This window comes from Macaca nemestrina, chromosome 18 (assembly GCF_043159975.1).
Source record: "Macaca nemestrina isolate mMacNem1 chromosome 18, mMacNem.hap1, whole genome shotgun sequence".
Classification (NCBI taxonomy): domain Eukaryota; kingdom Metazoa; phylum Chordata; class Mammalia; order Primates; family Cercopithecidae; genus Macaca; species Macaca nemestrina.
This window is the reverse complement of record NC_092142.1, coordinates 19,260,138-19,277,119: the sequence shown is the minus strand read 5'-3', so window position 1 is coordinate 19,277,119 and position 16,982 is coordinate 19,260,138. Positions and strand designations below refer to the sequence as shown.

At 43.0% G+C, this 16,982-nt stretch overlaps 1 long non-coding RNA gene across 1 annotated transcript in view; it reads right to left on the bottom strand.

Annotated features, from left to right (window-relative positions):
- Window positions 1-1,338: 1,338 nt before the first annotated feature.
- Window positions 1,339-16,982, bottom strand: part of LOC139359739 (uncharacterized) — a 59,897-nt gene continuing 44,253 nt past the window's right edge. Inside the window, exon 3 of the long non-coding RNA XR_011616127.1 lies at window positions 1,339-1,578. This is a non-coding gene — a long non-coding RNA (uncharacterized lncRNA). The remainder of the gene's footprint in view (window positions 1,579-16,982) is intronic.

Below are 16,982 nucleotides of genomic sequence, written 5' to 3'. Positions count from 1 at the left end.
TTGCAAAGAATACAAAGAGGTAATTTATAAAATAAGAACCACCAATGATAATAAACACCTGAAAACACACTAACGCTTATTATTACTTAAAGAGATGCAAACTAAAACAACATAAGGTTGCTCTATCTTGCCAGATGTCACTGACACACAGTGTGAGTAAGCATGTGTGGAAATGTGTACACTCATACATACTACTAGTAGCAGTTTAAATTCATATAAACTTTTTAGAAGGGAAGTTAGCAATAGCTATTCATACACCTACCATTTGACTCAGCAATCCTAGTTCTAGGCATTATCATGTTTTCAATTGTTGACAAACCATACACATATATTTGAACAAAGGTATTGCAGCCTTGTCTGATAATAGTACATTATCGGAACTGTTCTAAATGCTCATCAATAAGAAATGTGTTAAATAAGTTATTGTACCTCCATAAAACGGAATATAATGAAGCTATTTGAAAATAATGAGTTAGATCTGTATGTACTCTTGGCCAAGATATCTACCTTAGATTTTTAAGTGAAAATAGTATGTATAGTATAATTCCATCTTGTTTTAAAAGAATTTTCACTATCTAAATTGTAAATATCTGATTCAATGAAGGTTTTTCAATGATTATTGATATGGCTGGGATCTGTGTTCCCACTCAAATATCAGGGTCAATTGCAATCCTCAGTGTTAAAGGTGAGGCCTGGTGGGAGCTGATTGGAACTTTCGTGAATGGTTTAGCACTATCCCCTTGGTGCTGTTCTCATGATAGTGAGTGAGTGAGTTCATACGAGATCTGTTTAAGAGCATGTGGCACCTCCCCACTCTCTCTTCCTCCTGCTTCATCCAGCAATGTAAGACATGCCTGCTTCCACTTCATCTTCTGCTGTGATTGTAAGTTTCCTGAGGCCTCCCCAGAAGCAGAAGCCACTGTGCTTCCTATACCATGAGCCAATTAAACCTCTTTTATTTATAAATTGCCCAGTCTCAGGTATTTCTTTACAGCAGTGCAAGGATGGACTAATACAATTATACATCAATTTTATTATCAGAAAACAGCATTTACACTTCATAAAATAAAACAAAAGGGTTTTCTTCTAGATGATTTATGCATAAGTATGAAAAGGAGGCTATTGAATCCTGGAATAAGTTCATATTACTCAGGAGAATACAAAATATTTTATTCTGCAAACCTTAAGCCCAGTACTTAGTAGTTGTACTAATTAAATAGTTTGGGGATGAATAGATAAATAAATCAATGGATGGATGGATAGATGGATGGATGGATATTGAGGTCACAAAGGCAGTTGGTTGTTGTTGTGTTTGTTTTATTTACTGACCTAAATAATCCAAGAAAATCACTCTGAAGTAGCTGGTCCTCCAAAAATGTCAAGATTATTGGCTACCATGGCTTTTGGAGTCTGGTCCTTACACACAAAGACCTGATGAGGGATCCAGATGATGTGGACGGACAGGGCTTACAGGAGCTCTACTTAGGTTAAGACAAAATACTCTTCCATACATGGGTTCCAAATAATCCCTAAGTGCAGTATTTGATGATCCCAGAGCCAGTCTTCTGTGACTTATTCCTGTAGACATGAAGGAAATGCAGAAATGAAACAAGGAGACAGAAGGAGACCTTATGATATGAGATATCATGCCTGGGGAAGCAACATTGTTTTTGGAAGATTAACTTTTCTTTTTTGTTTACACATATGCTGCTAGAGCTATAAAAGGAATTAACTGATGACAATATTATCCCCAAGTCCAGAAAAGGCTAAACTGTGTAATAATCCAAATATACCTCTGTCTCACCATCCTGTGAACACAGAAAGAGCTACCTTGAAAATGTTCAATTCAGGCCGGGTGTGGCGGCTCACGCCTGTAATCCCAGTACTTTGGGAGGCCTAGGCGGGTGGACCACGAAGTCAGGAGATTGAGACCATCCTGGCTAAAACAGTGAAACCCGTCTCTACTTAAAATACAAAAAAATTAGCCAGGCGTGGTGGCGGGCGCCTGTGGTCCCAGCTACTAGGGAGGCTGAGGCAGGAGAATGGCCTGAACCCAGGAGGTAGAGCTTGCAGTGAGCCGAGATCGCGTCACTGCACTCCAGCCTGGGCGACAGAGCGAGACTCCATCTCAAAAAAAATAAAAATAATAAAAATAAAAATAAATTAAAAAAAAAAAAGAAGCCGGGCGCGGTGGCTCAAGCCTGTAATCCCAGCACTTTGGGAGGCCGAGACGGGCGGATCACGAGGTCAGGAGATCAAGACCATCCTGGCTAATATGGTGAAACCCCGTCTCTACTAAAAATACAAAAAACTAGCCGGGCGAGGTGGTGGGCGCCTGTAGTCCCAGCTACTCGGGAGGCTGAGGCAGGAGAATGGCGTAAACCCGGGAGGCGGAGCTTACAGTGAGCTGAGATCCGGCCACTGCACTCCAGCCTGGGTGACAAAGCGAGACTCCGTCTCAAAAAAAAAAAAAAAAAAAAAAAAGAAAGAAAATATTCCATTCATCCCAGTGTCTTAAATTTTCCATGGCTTGCCTCCATGTGTTCACGCAGGTCCCCTGTTCAGTATTTCTGGGAGTATCTGCCTGCATTTCATGCATCCTCATCTGGCCAGCTATCATCTCCACGTGGAGTCCTCCCTGTTCTTCCCCTCTTGTCCCAGGTTTTCCTTGTTGACATCTCCTGATTATGAAGAACTTCAGAGGATCTCATTGCTGCCATTCCTGACAAAAGCCACCATGAAAAGGTCACTGAGGGGCTAAAGCAGTGCCACATTCTAACCACAGGTAGAAACAGGTCCCTCTTCCAGGTCGGGTCGCCTTGACACAGTGTTTGGATAAAAAGATAAAATTTATATCTATGAATAGGCAATTCCTAGAAGAGGAAACCTGGATGGTGAATAAAAATAAAAAGCATGTTCCAGTTCACTAAAAATCAGGAATGTGACTGAACATATCAGCAATTTTTACACCTATCAGATTTATAATCATTAAAAGAAACAGACAACCTCAAGTCTTGGGTGGATATGAAAAAGACAAGGGTGTTTGGTGGCAGTGAAAATGGTTACACCCACTATGAAGAGAAACTGGGAAATATATTTTAAAATTGCTGATGCATTACTTCACAACCAAACGATTCTATTTCCAGGTGTGTCCTCTAGGAAAAAAATTCTCACACGCATGCTCAAAGAGATGGATATGACAAGGTTTCTTGCATGATTGATGCATCAGCAAAAAGAAATTGGAAGCAATCTATATGTCCATCAAGAGGAGAATGAATAAATAAATGGAATATGGCTGGGCATGGTGGCTTATGCCTGTAATCCCAGCACTTTGGGAGGCCAAGGTGGCAGATTACTTGAGGTCAGGAGTGGGAGACCAGCCTGGCCAACATGGTGAAATGCCATCTCTACTAAAAACACACACACACAAAAAAATTAGAAGGATATGGTGGCACATGCCTGTAGTCCCAGCTACTCGGGAGGCAGAAGAATCATTTGAACCAGGAGGCAGAGGCTGCAGTGAGCCAACATTGTATCACTCCTGCCTGGGTGACAGAGCAAGACTCTGTCTCAAAAAAAGAGAGAGAGAGAGAGAGAGAATACTAGAACACAGAGCAAATGAATAGACTAAAGCCACAGGTGTCACCATGGATGAACCTCAAAAAGAGAATATTGAAAGTTGAAGCCCATGTACAGTATTATTCCATTTATATAGTTTCCATTCATGCATATATACATTTATAGAAATAGTATAAAAACATGAACAAAAGTGTACAATTCCAAATTTTTTATAGTGATTACTTTTTGGACAAGAGGGAGAAATAAGAAGGCAATAAACACAAGGGACTGCAACTCTATTTGATGGGTTTTATTACTTTAGAAAAATTCTGAAACACACAAGGCAAAGTGTCAAGATATTTTACAGATGAGTATCCTTCGTGTTATCTCCTATGGGTTTCTGTGCCTTAAAATATTTTAAAATGATGTAGCAGATACACCATAAAGTAACCACAAAGTAAGCCATGTTCTTACATAATTCCCTCCCCTTGAGGGCAGGTAGAACCTGTAACTTGATTCAAACCAATAGAATGTGGCAAAGGTGATGGACGCCACTCTCGTGATTACTTTACATTATATAATTTTCTGCCTGAACTGACTAGAGTGAGAGACTCTTGCAGGCTTGGAGAAATAAACCGCCTTGTTGTGAAAAAGCCAGATGGCAGAAAACCATGAGTGATCCTCTAAGACCTAAGAGCCACCCCCAGCTGACACTCAACAAGAAGCACGACCCTCAGTCATACAGCTACAAGGAAATGAATTCTGGCAGCAACCTGACTGAGTATGGGATGGAATTTTTCCCCCGTTAAGACTCCAGATGAGAACACAGCCCAAGTACAGCCAACCCTTTAATTGCAGCCTTCACAGATGCCAGCAGAAGACCCAGGTAAGCTGTGCCTGCACTCCTGATCCACAGAAACTAAGACCATAAATGTGTGTTGTTTTAAGTCACTGTGTGGTAATTTGTTACACAACAGTAGAAAACTAAGACAAATAAAATATTTATGAAAAGAAACAGGAGTTCAGAGGAAAAACATAAAATTTTGATGATATGGTATCCAAGTTTCAAGAACAAGGAAGCAACTCCTGGAATAAATGCTCCCAAGGCTAAGACCAAGGTTGACAGAGAGATGTCTCCTTCGGCTTTAGCAGTTTTCAAGCAGTAGGCATATCAGAAGCTCGGTGCTAGAAGGTTGAGAAGTAAGTAGGAGAGAGGAACTGGGGACACTGGCCAAGAAGTTTATCAAGAAGGAACATTCAAGGAAAAAGCCACTCACTGCATGGAAGTATAAGGTTGGGGGAGTTTCACTGATTTTTTATCAACCAAGAGAAACTTAAACATGTTTGCTTGGGTGTTTCGAGTATACTTATTTATAACAGAATGGTTTCATTCAATGGCTCTAAACCCAGTCTGCACATTATAATCACCTGAGGAACTTTCAAATAGTCCCCAAACACAGCATATCCATACAACTGAAAACTCTTCAGCAATAAAAAGGAACAAAATACAACACAAATGTAGTAGTTTCACAAAAACAGGGATGGAACTAGAGATCATTATGTTAGGTGAAATAAGCCAGACAAAGAAAAACACACATCATATGTTCTCACTTATTTGTGGGATCTAAAAATTAAAACAATTGAACTCATGGACATCAAGAGCAGAAGGATGGTTACCAGAGGCTGGGAAGGGTAGCTGCGGGGGCTGACAGGGATGTGGGGATAGTTAACGGGTGCAAAAAATAGTTAGAAAGAATGAATAAGATCTACTACTTAATAGCCCAACAAAGTGACTATAGTCAATAATAACTTAAGGATACATTTCAAAATAACCAAAAGAGTGTATTTGGATTGATTTTAACTCAAAGGATAAATGCTTGAGGGGATGGATACCGCATTCTCCATGATTTGATTATTTCACATGGCATGCCTGTAACAAAACACCTCATGTACTCCATAAATGTATACATCTACTATGTACCCACAAAAATTAAACCTTCAAAAAATTTTAGAAATAAATAAAACTATCATGCTCTAGAAAAAAAACAAAAACAAAAATACCAATGCATGCTACCACATGGGTAAGCCCCAAAAATATTATGCTCCGTGAAAGAAACCAGGTGCGAAAGCCCGCTACTATGTTGTTCCATTTATGTGAAATATTTTTTAAAAAGCAATTCCATAGAAACAGAAAGTAGATTAATGGTTACCTGGGATTGAAGGTGGGAACAGGGGTTAATGGAAAACTTTTTTTTTTTTCACCATTGCTCCATGAAACAAACTTTTGTCAACTCATTTGTCCCTCGGTCCTGGCTCCTGGCAGTTCACCCTAGGATAGCCTTAATTCTTTAGATGATCCTCGTGTGTGGCACACGTTTGAGGATTAACCACAGCCGCCCCCCTCCCATGGGTAACTCCGAGGCAACCTTGCCGAATGCAAACTGCTTTCAGGCAACCTTATCTCATCATCTACTTCTAGCCAGCATCCTGGCTTTGAATGTTTAGGTGTGCAACAGGTAACAGTTACTCTGTTCGAGTTTCAAGGGATAGAATTCAACCTTTCCAAGCAGGTATCTTTAAGTCCAACACACACACACACACACACACACACACACACACACACACACACACGTGTAAAGACGCTTTTACCCACAAATGAATCTTCAGCCTTCCCCCCATAGTCTGGTGACTGGGGATGGGCTAATGCTGAAAAATCCAATTTGGGGGCCTACAAAAGTTACCAAAACAGTCTAGCACCTCCCTTTAGAATATGGGAAGGCTTGGCCTCTATTACTCACAGGTCTGGGGACTTATCCAAAATTCGAAGACAAGAATACTCTAGTTTTAACATCCTAAAATATCTGTTTCATCTTGTGTTGACTAAATACAGCATCCCGAATGCATGATAACCAAATTGCAATTTAAATGTGTGTGTTTCTTCCAAGAAAAAGGCATGAGTAGATGGATGTGTCACATGGAAGGGACAGGTGAGCTCAAGCTAGGGAATGATAGCAGGAAGGCATTTCCTGGGGGAGAAGGTGATGATGTGTAAAACTTTGAGGGGCTTTCACTTGGATGTCATTTCACATAACTGTGCTGTGGTTGCCACGTTGAGTGGATGTATGCTCTTTGAAATATCATCATCACTACCCAGTTTTACTCCTCCAAAAACACATGTTACTCCAATATAACAATGCTCAGCTCACCAAACTGCTTCAACACAGGCAAAAATCTAAGAGTTGAATGGGTCAAATGTTGTCACATCCTGTGTGCAGTTCCACTCTTCAACCATCAAGCTATGGTTTGTTCTGACCTGTGGCCACATTTCTATTGAGGTGATAGTTCTAGACATGTGACAAATTTGAAGCAGGATTCTTCACCTTGACATACACAACTAGTTCTTCTCTAGCATGAGGGTCTGCAAATTCTTTCTGCAGAGAGCCACAAATAATTTTGGCTTTGCAAGCTGTACTATGTATGTTGCAACTACTCAATCCCTGTCATTGTAGCACAAAAGCAGTCAGGGATGTTGCATAAATTGAATGAGCCTGGCTGTGTTCCAATAAAACTTTATTTGCCAAAACAGACAGTAGGCCAGATTTGGGCCATAGACTATAGTTTGCTGACCCTGCTCTAGCAGATTGAACTATTTGTCAAAACATAGGTAACTGTCCTCAAGAAAGAAGTAGGAGGTAGTTTGCCAAATAACCTTGGTTCTTTGGAGTCTTGTTTATTGCCCAATAAATTGTACATTTATAGTGAAAAAAATTTATAGACCCTAATAGATGTAGGTGGGAATGATCCAATACGGGAGAGAAGTTGAAAATGCTGGAGAGATTGGGGATGATTGGTGGAGTAAAGACCCTGAGAACCCAAGAGGGGGATTCCAAAGAACAGGTGAGAGGTCTCTTGAGCCATAGAAGGGGAATGATGAGAGGCTGGGTTGGAAAAGACGGCACACATTTGACTGATAGTGTCCGTTATCATCTGCTGAGACAATGGTAAATATCAGGAGGCATGAGAATGGAAAGGGTTTGAAATTGCCTTTTTGGACAATAGGCAAGAAAGCTGAGCAATAGAAGGCGTGGGGACCAACCTCACTGAGACTTTAATTAACTCATTTTAAAAAGGAAACAAAGCCACCTGCTCACCAGGCAGTGGTGTTGAGAAAATAAAACCAGTTCACCAGGGTATTTAAGAACCCTGAAATGCGTGAGCAGGAAGAAACCCTAGAATCATCAAGGCTTCCAAAAATAAGGAATGACTATCACTGATGAGAGTTGAGATTGGTTTTTATGTGGTGCTCAGACACGACATTAAATAATATCAATTCACATAAAGGGGTAGTGCTTTCTTCTCCATTTATCTTTCTGATTGCCTCACATAAAAGTCTCCATCTGGCACAGGTAGGTCTATAACACCTCTCTAAAACGTGCCATTTTCCCATGTAACAAATCAGACAGACCTTCCAACGGGAAACAGTCTCTGCATAGAATTTAATGTCATGGGTTTGTTTTCCTTCTATTTATTTTCATGGTTGTTTTCTATTTATAGCCATTTAGGCTTTTTGTTCATAATATAAATATATGATAAAACATTTTACCTACCCAAAGGGAAAAAAATCATTACATCAAAAAGATACCTGCATTTATGTTTGTTACAGCACTATTCACAATAGCAAAGATTTCGACTCAACCTACATGTCCATTAATGGACATTTAAGTGCCCATGGACCAATGAGTAGATAAAATATGGTATATACGCAGAATGGAATACTATTTAGCCATAAAAAAGAATGAAATCATGTCTTTTGCAGCAACAAGAATGGAACCAGAGGCCATTATCTTAAGTGAAACAACTCAAAAACAAACAAACACCACATGCTCTCACTTACAAGTGGGAGCTAAACAATGTGTACACATGGACATGGGGAGTAGGACAGACACTGGAGACTGTGAAAAGTGGGGGATAAGAGGGAAGTGGATAATGAAGTTTTTTGTTTTGTTTTGTTTTGTTTTTTGAGATGGAGTCTTGCTGCTCTGTCTCTCAGGCTGGAGTGCAGTGGCATGATCTCAGCTCACTGCAACCTCCACCTCCCGGGTTCAAGCAATTCTCCTGCCTCAGCCTCCCAAGTAGCTGGGACTACAGGCGCACACCACCATGCCCAGCTAATTTTTTGTATTTCAGTAGAGACGAGGTTTCACGTGTTGCCCAGGCTGGTCGCGAACTCCTGAGCTCAGGCAGTCCACCCACCTTGGCCTCCCAAAGTGCTGGGAGTACAGGCGTGAGCCACCACACCCAGCCAAGAAATTATTTAATGGGTACAGCATACATTATTCAGGTGACGGATACATTAAAAGCCCAGACTTCACCACTATCTAATATATCAACATAACAAAACTGCACTTGTACCCTTTAAATCTATACAAATGAAAAAATGCACTTTTTTTTTTTTTTTTTTTTTTTTTTTTGAGACGGAGTCTCGCTCTGTCGCCCAGGCTGGAGTGCAGTGGCGCGATCTCGGCTCACTGCAAGCTCCACCTCCCGGGTTCACGCCATTCTCCTGCCTCAGCCTCCCGAGTAGCTGGGACTACAGGCGCCCACAACCGCGCCCGGCTAATTTTTTGTATTTTTAGTAGAGACGGGGTTTCACCGTGGTCTCGATCTCCTGACCTTGTGATCCGCCCGCCTCGGCCTCCCAAAGTGCTGGGATTACAGGCGTGAGCCACCGCTTCTGGCAAAGCGAGGCATTTTAAAAGAAAGACAGTGTGTAATCTCCAGGCAGTACATGGACAAAGCCAAATGGTGAAGTTGTTTTAGGAATCAGGCATTACAGATAGGGGAAGTGATACCAGAAGAGGACACAAATTTCTCCCAACTCAAGCAGCGCTAGAGGCTGAGCTGGAATCCAATCCCAGTTCTCTCCAATTGCAGCCCTTTAGTCTTTCTGATGTAAACCACGCCTTGTTCTGACTCAGAAGTTTCCATTTATTTGCTCCGTATAGCCCAAAGGTAAACCCCATCTGTGACCCTTTTCGTCTCTCTTCTCAGAGGTGCACCTTGCAAAGTGCACCGTCACCTGTCAGCATTGTGGACATAACAGCCTTGTCCATCAGCTCTGGCCTTTCATGCAGGCAAGTGGAGCAGAGCCCTGACATGCCTGAGAAAGTAGCTGGTCAGGGGCTGAGGCTCAAAGAGCTGTGTGCCTGCTCCATCCTCAAAGCCTTCTGCAGAATCAGACGGCCCCAGCAGCCGCTGGCTCTGGTGAGAATGCATAAGAGAGCTTAGGGGAGGATGCTGAGGGTCGGGGAAGCAGGGGCTTAAGACAGATAGTGGGAGCCTCTGGAGGCCAAGGGATCAGGCCCAGTCAGAACCTACAGGCATTGCCCACACTGTCCATTTTCTGAGTGAAAAATCGCTGCTGTGCTATTGAACATGAATGATGCTTGCTTTGCTTGCTACATTTTCCCATCATCCTGGCTCATAGCGGACACTTAGACACTCAATGAAACTCTGTTACATGTCTAATGAGGGTGAACCTTGAGTCAGAGAAAAAGGAAGAGAGAGAGAGAGCGCAAGAGAGAAAAAAACACAAAGGGGAAAGGAAAGAAGAAAGAAATCTTCATGCAGGTAGAAACTGTCTAACTCTTCCCTAATATTTCTCCAACTTGCAGGACAATACATGGCACATAAAGAACCCTCAATAAATACCTACCCTGCCTCATACAATAATGACTATGAAAGAGTTACAAAGCAGTGGCACCTATACAAAATGATATGTAGGACACAGTTTGCATAGAGGAAACTACTTGTGAGTGTCACATCAAAGAAAGAGGTTTTTCAGTCTGCTTTAAAAATGAAAAAGCAATGTCAAGGCTATTGGAAAGGCAGTACAATGCGGTGGGTAAGTGGAGTCCGAACAACCTGGGTTTAATTCCTGTCTTGGACTTTCACCAACTAACGCTTAGCCTCCCTGAGCCCATTTTCTCATCTGTAACACGAGATTAACACCAACACTAAGTCATACAGTGGTTATGAGCTTTAAATGAGATTATATACACGAAGTCCTCAACATAGTAAATGGCACACAGTAAGTTCTCAAGAAATATAACTATGATTGGTAAACAATGAGGCAACAGTCACTGGCAGGAATGAAAAGTGTTCAGTATCCCCTTCCTAACAATGCCTTGTGAGTCCTGAAAGCTGTTTTCAGGCCTGCAGGGGTTAACCGAAGACACACAGTCATTCACACGTACATGAACATGCACATGCACACACAGCCCTGCCTGCTGCCCTTTGATCCCTCTCCCAAGGCCGGAATGGAGATGAAGTCTGCCAACTGTGCAGCCCTAATTGCATTTCCTTTCTGAAAGAGGGTCTGGTGCAGAGCACCTGCGGTCCAGCGCTACGTGACAGCGAGGCTGTCATGCAAGCAGCAGAGGCACAAGCAGCGTGCACATTCGGGGGCTCTGGGGCTCGAGATATAGCCAGTCCTGGCAGATCCCTGGGTGCCCCTCCCAAGTGCTGCTCCCGCTGTGGAAACAGAGCTTCCTGCACAAGGCTGAATACAGTCTGGAGTTTTGTAATTAATCTCCTCAAGAGCCCCCAAGGGCTGAGGGTGGGAAGAGAAGAGTCCAGACATTTTCCTGATGTCCTAAGAGGCAGGATACATAGCATGGCGGTTGAGAGCAGGGAGTTTTGAGAGGCAGGAGCCAGGGCTCAGAATGAAAGTGTAACATCATCGACTGTGCAACTTGGGGCAGGTCCCGTGTGCTCTTTGAGTTTCCTCAGCTGTAAGGCTCAAGGCGATAACATTTGCAGGATCAGGTGACATGACGTATCTAATGTGCTCTTCCAACACCTCTCACGTAGTGGGTGCTTAATGAATTTTAGCCGTTGATTGTTAGGATAATTCATTTATTGGACAAACACATATTGAGCAATTACCATGTGTCAGGTAGAGTTCCTGCTCAGAAAACATGGATGAACCACTTAGACTAAGTCTTTGCCCTTGTAAAGCTTATATTTTGGTGGAGGAGAGAGAAAGTAAGCATGCAAACCAATTAGATAAATTTAGCACAGGATGGTGCTCTGAAGGAAATGAGATGATGGGATAGAAGAACGACTGAGAATGGAGAGCCCTGCGTTTAGCCAGGCTGGTTAGGGAAGTCCTCTCTGAGACACTTGAAGGAGAATATGTTGGTAACTAAGGAAGCTGGAGAGTGATATGTTCCAGGCAGAGGGAACAGCGAGTGCAAAGGCCCAGGGATGGGCTCTCAGTCATTATGTGGAGAGATGACAAGGAAAGTCTCATCAACTACAGCTACCATTATTCACCCAGATTCACACGAGGGTCAGTACAGAAGGTTCCATGTACATGCTCCAAGGTTCTGAAGCCCAAAGTGTAGTGGGGAGATCAGCACCAACGCTCCATTAATATACAAATATTTACTGAGCATCCTCCACAAACCAGACAGTGGGCTGGATACTATGAGATACCAAGTAAATCAGGATGACTGTTGCCTTCTATGCCTGTGACCACCCTGTATTCAAGCTCCAAGGCCAGGGTCTAGAAGACAGAAAGTGCTCAATGAATGTTTATTGGTAGAAAGAACAAGAACAGTAACATTTGTTAAACTCTTATTCAGCTCTTCGACACCATTGACATATCAGCTTATTTAACCCTCGTGGCAACTCTTGCATTAGGTATAATATTATTATTATTCCCATTTTACAGAAAAGGAAACTGATGCTCAGAGACATCAAGTAACTTGCCCAGGATTACACAGCTAATAAATGGCAGAGCCAGGATTCAGACCCTTAGCAGCCTGGCTCTATAGTCAATGCTCTTAACTACCAGCATGGCTGGGATTAGAGAGGGCTGTAAGTCAAATCATTGGTGTCCTCATAAGAAGAGACACAGTCACAGAGAATTCCATGTGACTACAGAGGCAGAAATGCATTTGTAAGCCAAGGAATACCAACGATTGCAAGCAGCTACCAGGAACTAGAAGAGCCAAGGAAGGATGCTTCCTAGAGCCTTCAGAGGGAGCCTAGCCCTGCTGATACCTTGATTTCAGACTTCCAAAACTGTGAGGGGATACATTTCTGTTGTTTTATACCACTGGGTTTGCTGCAATTTGTTACAGCTGCCCTAGGAAACTAGTACACCTTTGCAACAGCCAAACAGCTGAGAGGACAAAAGACACTCGCTTCTACCTGCTGATGTTGGTTGCAGCTTAATTCAGTTTGAACAGTTGCATGATTCTGATGTTTAAGGTCAAAGCAGCAATTCACTCCACATATGGGTGTGAACTCTTCTGAATAATTAGGCAAGTCTTATATGGTGTGAGATTCAATTCCAAATAGCTCCAGCTGAACTGTCTTTCTCTGAAGCTAATTTTCCAGGCTTTTCACCTCTCTTTGTCCGTGGATTTCCCTTTCATCCTCCAAAGCTTAGGAGAGCCATTCCTTTTCTACATCTTAAATATAAAGAAACTGAGACAGAGAAAAGATTTTTTTTTTTTTTTTTGAGACGGAATTTTCTCTTGTTGCCCAGGCTGGAGTGCAATGGTGCAATCTCGGCTCACCACAACCTCCACCTCCAGGGTTCAAGTGATTCTACTGCCTCAGCCTCCCAAGTAGCTGGGATTACAGGCATGTGCCACCATGCCCGGCTAATTTTGTATTTTTAGTAGAGACGGGGTTTCTCCATGTTGGTCAGGCTGGTCTCAAACTCCCGACCTCAGGTGATCCGCCTGCCTCAGCCTCCCAAAGTGCTGGGATTACAGCCATGAGCCACCGCACCTAGCCAAAAAGATCTTTTAAGACAGTTACTTGTAGCATAACAGCATAATAGTTGCTACACATAAGAGTCAGAGTTTTTAAATGCAAACAACAGAAATCAACTGGTATGGTGTGAATGTTCCCCAAAGTCCTTGTGTTGAAACTTAATCACCAATGATGTGGTATTAAGAGGTGGGGTTGCCAGGCCCGGCGCAGTGGCTCATGCCTGTAATCCCAGCACTTTGGGACGCCAAGGCGGGCAGATCACGAGGTCAGGAGATCAAGACCATCCTGGCTAAAATGGTGAAACCCCATCTCTACTAAAAATACAAAAAATTAGCCAGGTGTGGTGGGGGGCGCCTGTAGTCTCAGCTACTAGGGAGGCTGAGGCAGGAGATTGGCGTGAACCTGGGAGGCGGAGCTTGCAGTGAGCCAAGATCGCACCACTGCACTCCAGCCTGGGCAACAGAGCGAGAGTCCATCTCAAAAACAATAAATAAATAAAAAGAGGTGGGGTTGTGAGAAGATGCCACCAATGAAGCCCTACCCAGACACTAAACCTGCCAGCACTCTGACCTTGAGCTTCCCCAGCCTGCAGAACTGTGAGCAATAAATTTCTGTTCTGTATAAATCACCTAGTCTCCAGTCTTTTGTTACAGCAGCATGAACAGACTAAGATACCAACTCTGGGTAATTTCCATGAAAAAGGAATTAACTGAAGGATATTAGTGGTTGGCAGAAAGGCTGGAGAACCAAGTCTAAAGATTTGGGGACAGGAACCATCTCAAAACTCACACCACAGGATTGGACCAGTGAGGCCCCCACCCCAACAGAGGAGCCTCCAGACCCTGTCTTTTTGGGTGGGGGTCCGAGAGAGTTTTGTTTTGTGACTGGAGAAGCCTTAATCACCCACCTGGGGCCCATAAGATGGGAAATTCCTCAGATACAGAAAGTAGTTTGCTTGGTGAGTGGCCAAAAATGGAAGTGTTTCATATTCAATATACTGCCATTCATTGTGCTGTTTGGAAAAACAGTCCCAGACTGTCCCATATGTCAACTGAACACATGGTCAGTGCCAGGCACTAGGAATACAAAAATGAACAAGAGACGCTCACTGTTCTCCCAGAGCCCATGTGAAACAGAAAAAAAAAAAAAAAAAAAAAAATGGACCAAGAAAGCTCAGCAACCAGGAGCCTGGGGAAGAGCCCTGTGCTAGGAGTCAGGAGATTTGGGTTCACATTCCAGTCTAAGCTTGCCCCATGGAGCAATTGGAGCAGGTCTCTTTAGGTCTCAGCTTCCTCAGCTACCTCTATAATAGGGGTAAGGGCACGGGACTACCTACCATTAAAGGGTGATTTGGAAGCTCACTAGGCAGCCTGTAGGGGGCAGTGCTCTGTCAGGGTAAGGGAGTCATCGCAGTAGATTGGTTGTAAGACTGTCCTCAATTATCCACCCCTTCTTGTGTTCCTATTTGGGTTTGTCCCCACCCAAATCTCATCTTGAATTATAGCTCCCATAATTCCCACATGTTGTGGGAGGGGCCTGGTGGGAGATAATTGAATCATGGGGGCTGTGTCACTCATACTGTTCTCCTGGTAGTGAATAAGTCTCTCAAGATCTGATGGTTTTATAAGACGTTTCCCCTCTCACTTGGTTCTCATTCTCTCTTGCCTGCTGCCATGTAAGAGGTCCCTTTTGTCTTCCACCATGATTGTGAGGCCTCCCCAGTGAGTCCATTAAATCGCTTTTTCTTTATAAATTACCCAGTCCGGGTATGTCTTTATCAGCAGCATGAAAACAGACTAATACACTCTCTTTTATGATCTGGGTTTGCAACCACTGCCATCAAAAGGTAGACTCTTTCCCCATCCCTCGATCTGGACTGGGTTTACGACTTGTGCTGGCCAACAAGTGTAAAAGTGAGGGTGTGTCAGTCTCAAGGTTACGCCTAAAGAGACCTGCTCTCTCATTCACTGTCAGAACACTGCCATCACCTTGAGGACAGTCCAAGCCACCATGCAGGAGGATGAGAGACCAATGGACAGCAGCCCAGTTGTCCCAGCCAAGGCCAACACATGAGAGAGCGCAGGCAAAATCAGCAGAGTCCCCTACACAACCCACAGATATGTAAATAAGCCCAGCAGAGGCCAGAAGTACCACCCTAATGATCCATAAATGGTGGTTGTTTCAAGCCACTGACTTTTGGAGTAATATATTTTTTACAGCATTATAGTGGCAACAGATAATGGATATGGTAGTCCGCGGCTTCAGCATCCCGTTACTACAAAATAAGGTCACATTAACTTGCAAATAAAACAATTTAGATACTATACCCCATTTTTTTAATTAAATAGTACAGAAAGGGATAAAGAGAGATCATCAAACCTTTTCTGTAAATGGTCAAATAGTAAATATTTTAGACTTTGTGGGACATATGGTCTGTGCCATGCAGGCTGTTGTAGCTACTCGATTCTGTCTTTGAAGCTCAAATGCAGCCACGAACAATATGTAAACAAATGGACATGGCTGTGTGCCAATAAAACTGTGTTTACGAAAACAGGCAGCCAGCTGAGTTTGGCCCAAGGGCTGTAGTTTACTTGCCCCTGGCATAAAGTAAACAGCAAAACTCCTTCTTTTCCCTCCCTCTTCCCCTCTCAGAGATAATTACAGTTAACAGTCTCTTCAGTATTCGTCTAATCATTTTCTACATGTAAATGTCCTTTAAACACACACACATAAATGGTATCACACTATATCTGCTGGCACAAACTCAAACTTTTCACAGAGTATGTCTTAGATATTTTTCTATGTCAGCACTTATGGGGTGACATCATTCTTTGATTGCTGCAAAATATTCCATAGTAAGGATGTACCACGATTTATTGCAGGGCTTTCAGTGGTTTTTCAATATTTTATTCTCCAAATGAATGCTGCAATGGACATCCTCATATAGATAAATTTTGATACACAGGCTAGATTAGTTTTCTTCATGACCTTTATTCAAAAGCATTTAGATAAAAGCTCAGTTAATGGCTGATATAATCCAGGCATTGTGTTGGGTGCTGGGGGGATCCAGAGATGAAGCCACTGCTCTGCCCTTAAATTGCTCATAGTGTCAGCCAGGGGTAATGCTGATGAATTTACTGAGCATTTACTACAGGCCACCCACAGTGCAGTGATATTTACTTGCATCATCTCACCCAATCTTCACAACAAAAGCACCCTATGAGGCAAGTCCCATTATCAGCCCACCTTTACAGATGAGACTAAAGCTCAGAGAGATTGAGTCACTTACTCGATGTTACACAGCTAGCAATAGAGCAAACTGGAATTCAAACCCAGGTTCCTGAGCATGCTATCTAGACTTGGGAGTCAATTGCAAGTAGGAGCTCAAAAGAGGGAAGGACGCCAGTGACAAGGAGGGAGAGGGAATATCAGGCAAAGTGGGCACAAAGCCATGGGACTCTGAAGGCATGGCACTTCTGGAAACCAGCTCCTGTGATTCAGCATGGCTAGGATGCAGAGGGAAGGAGACGAGGCGAGAGATAGAGGTACCACAGGGTCATGGATGGTGTCTCATCTTAGCTGAAGACTCTGAACTTCAGCCACTGTGCAAAGCAGTGTGGAGATTTCTCAAA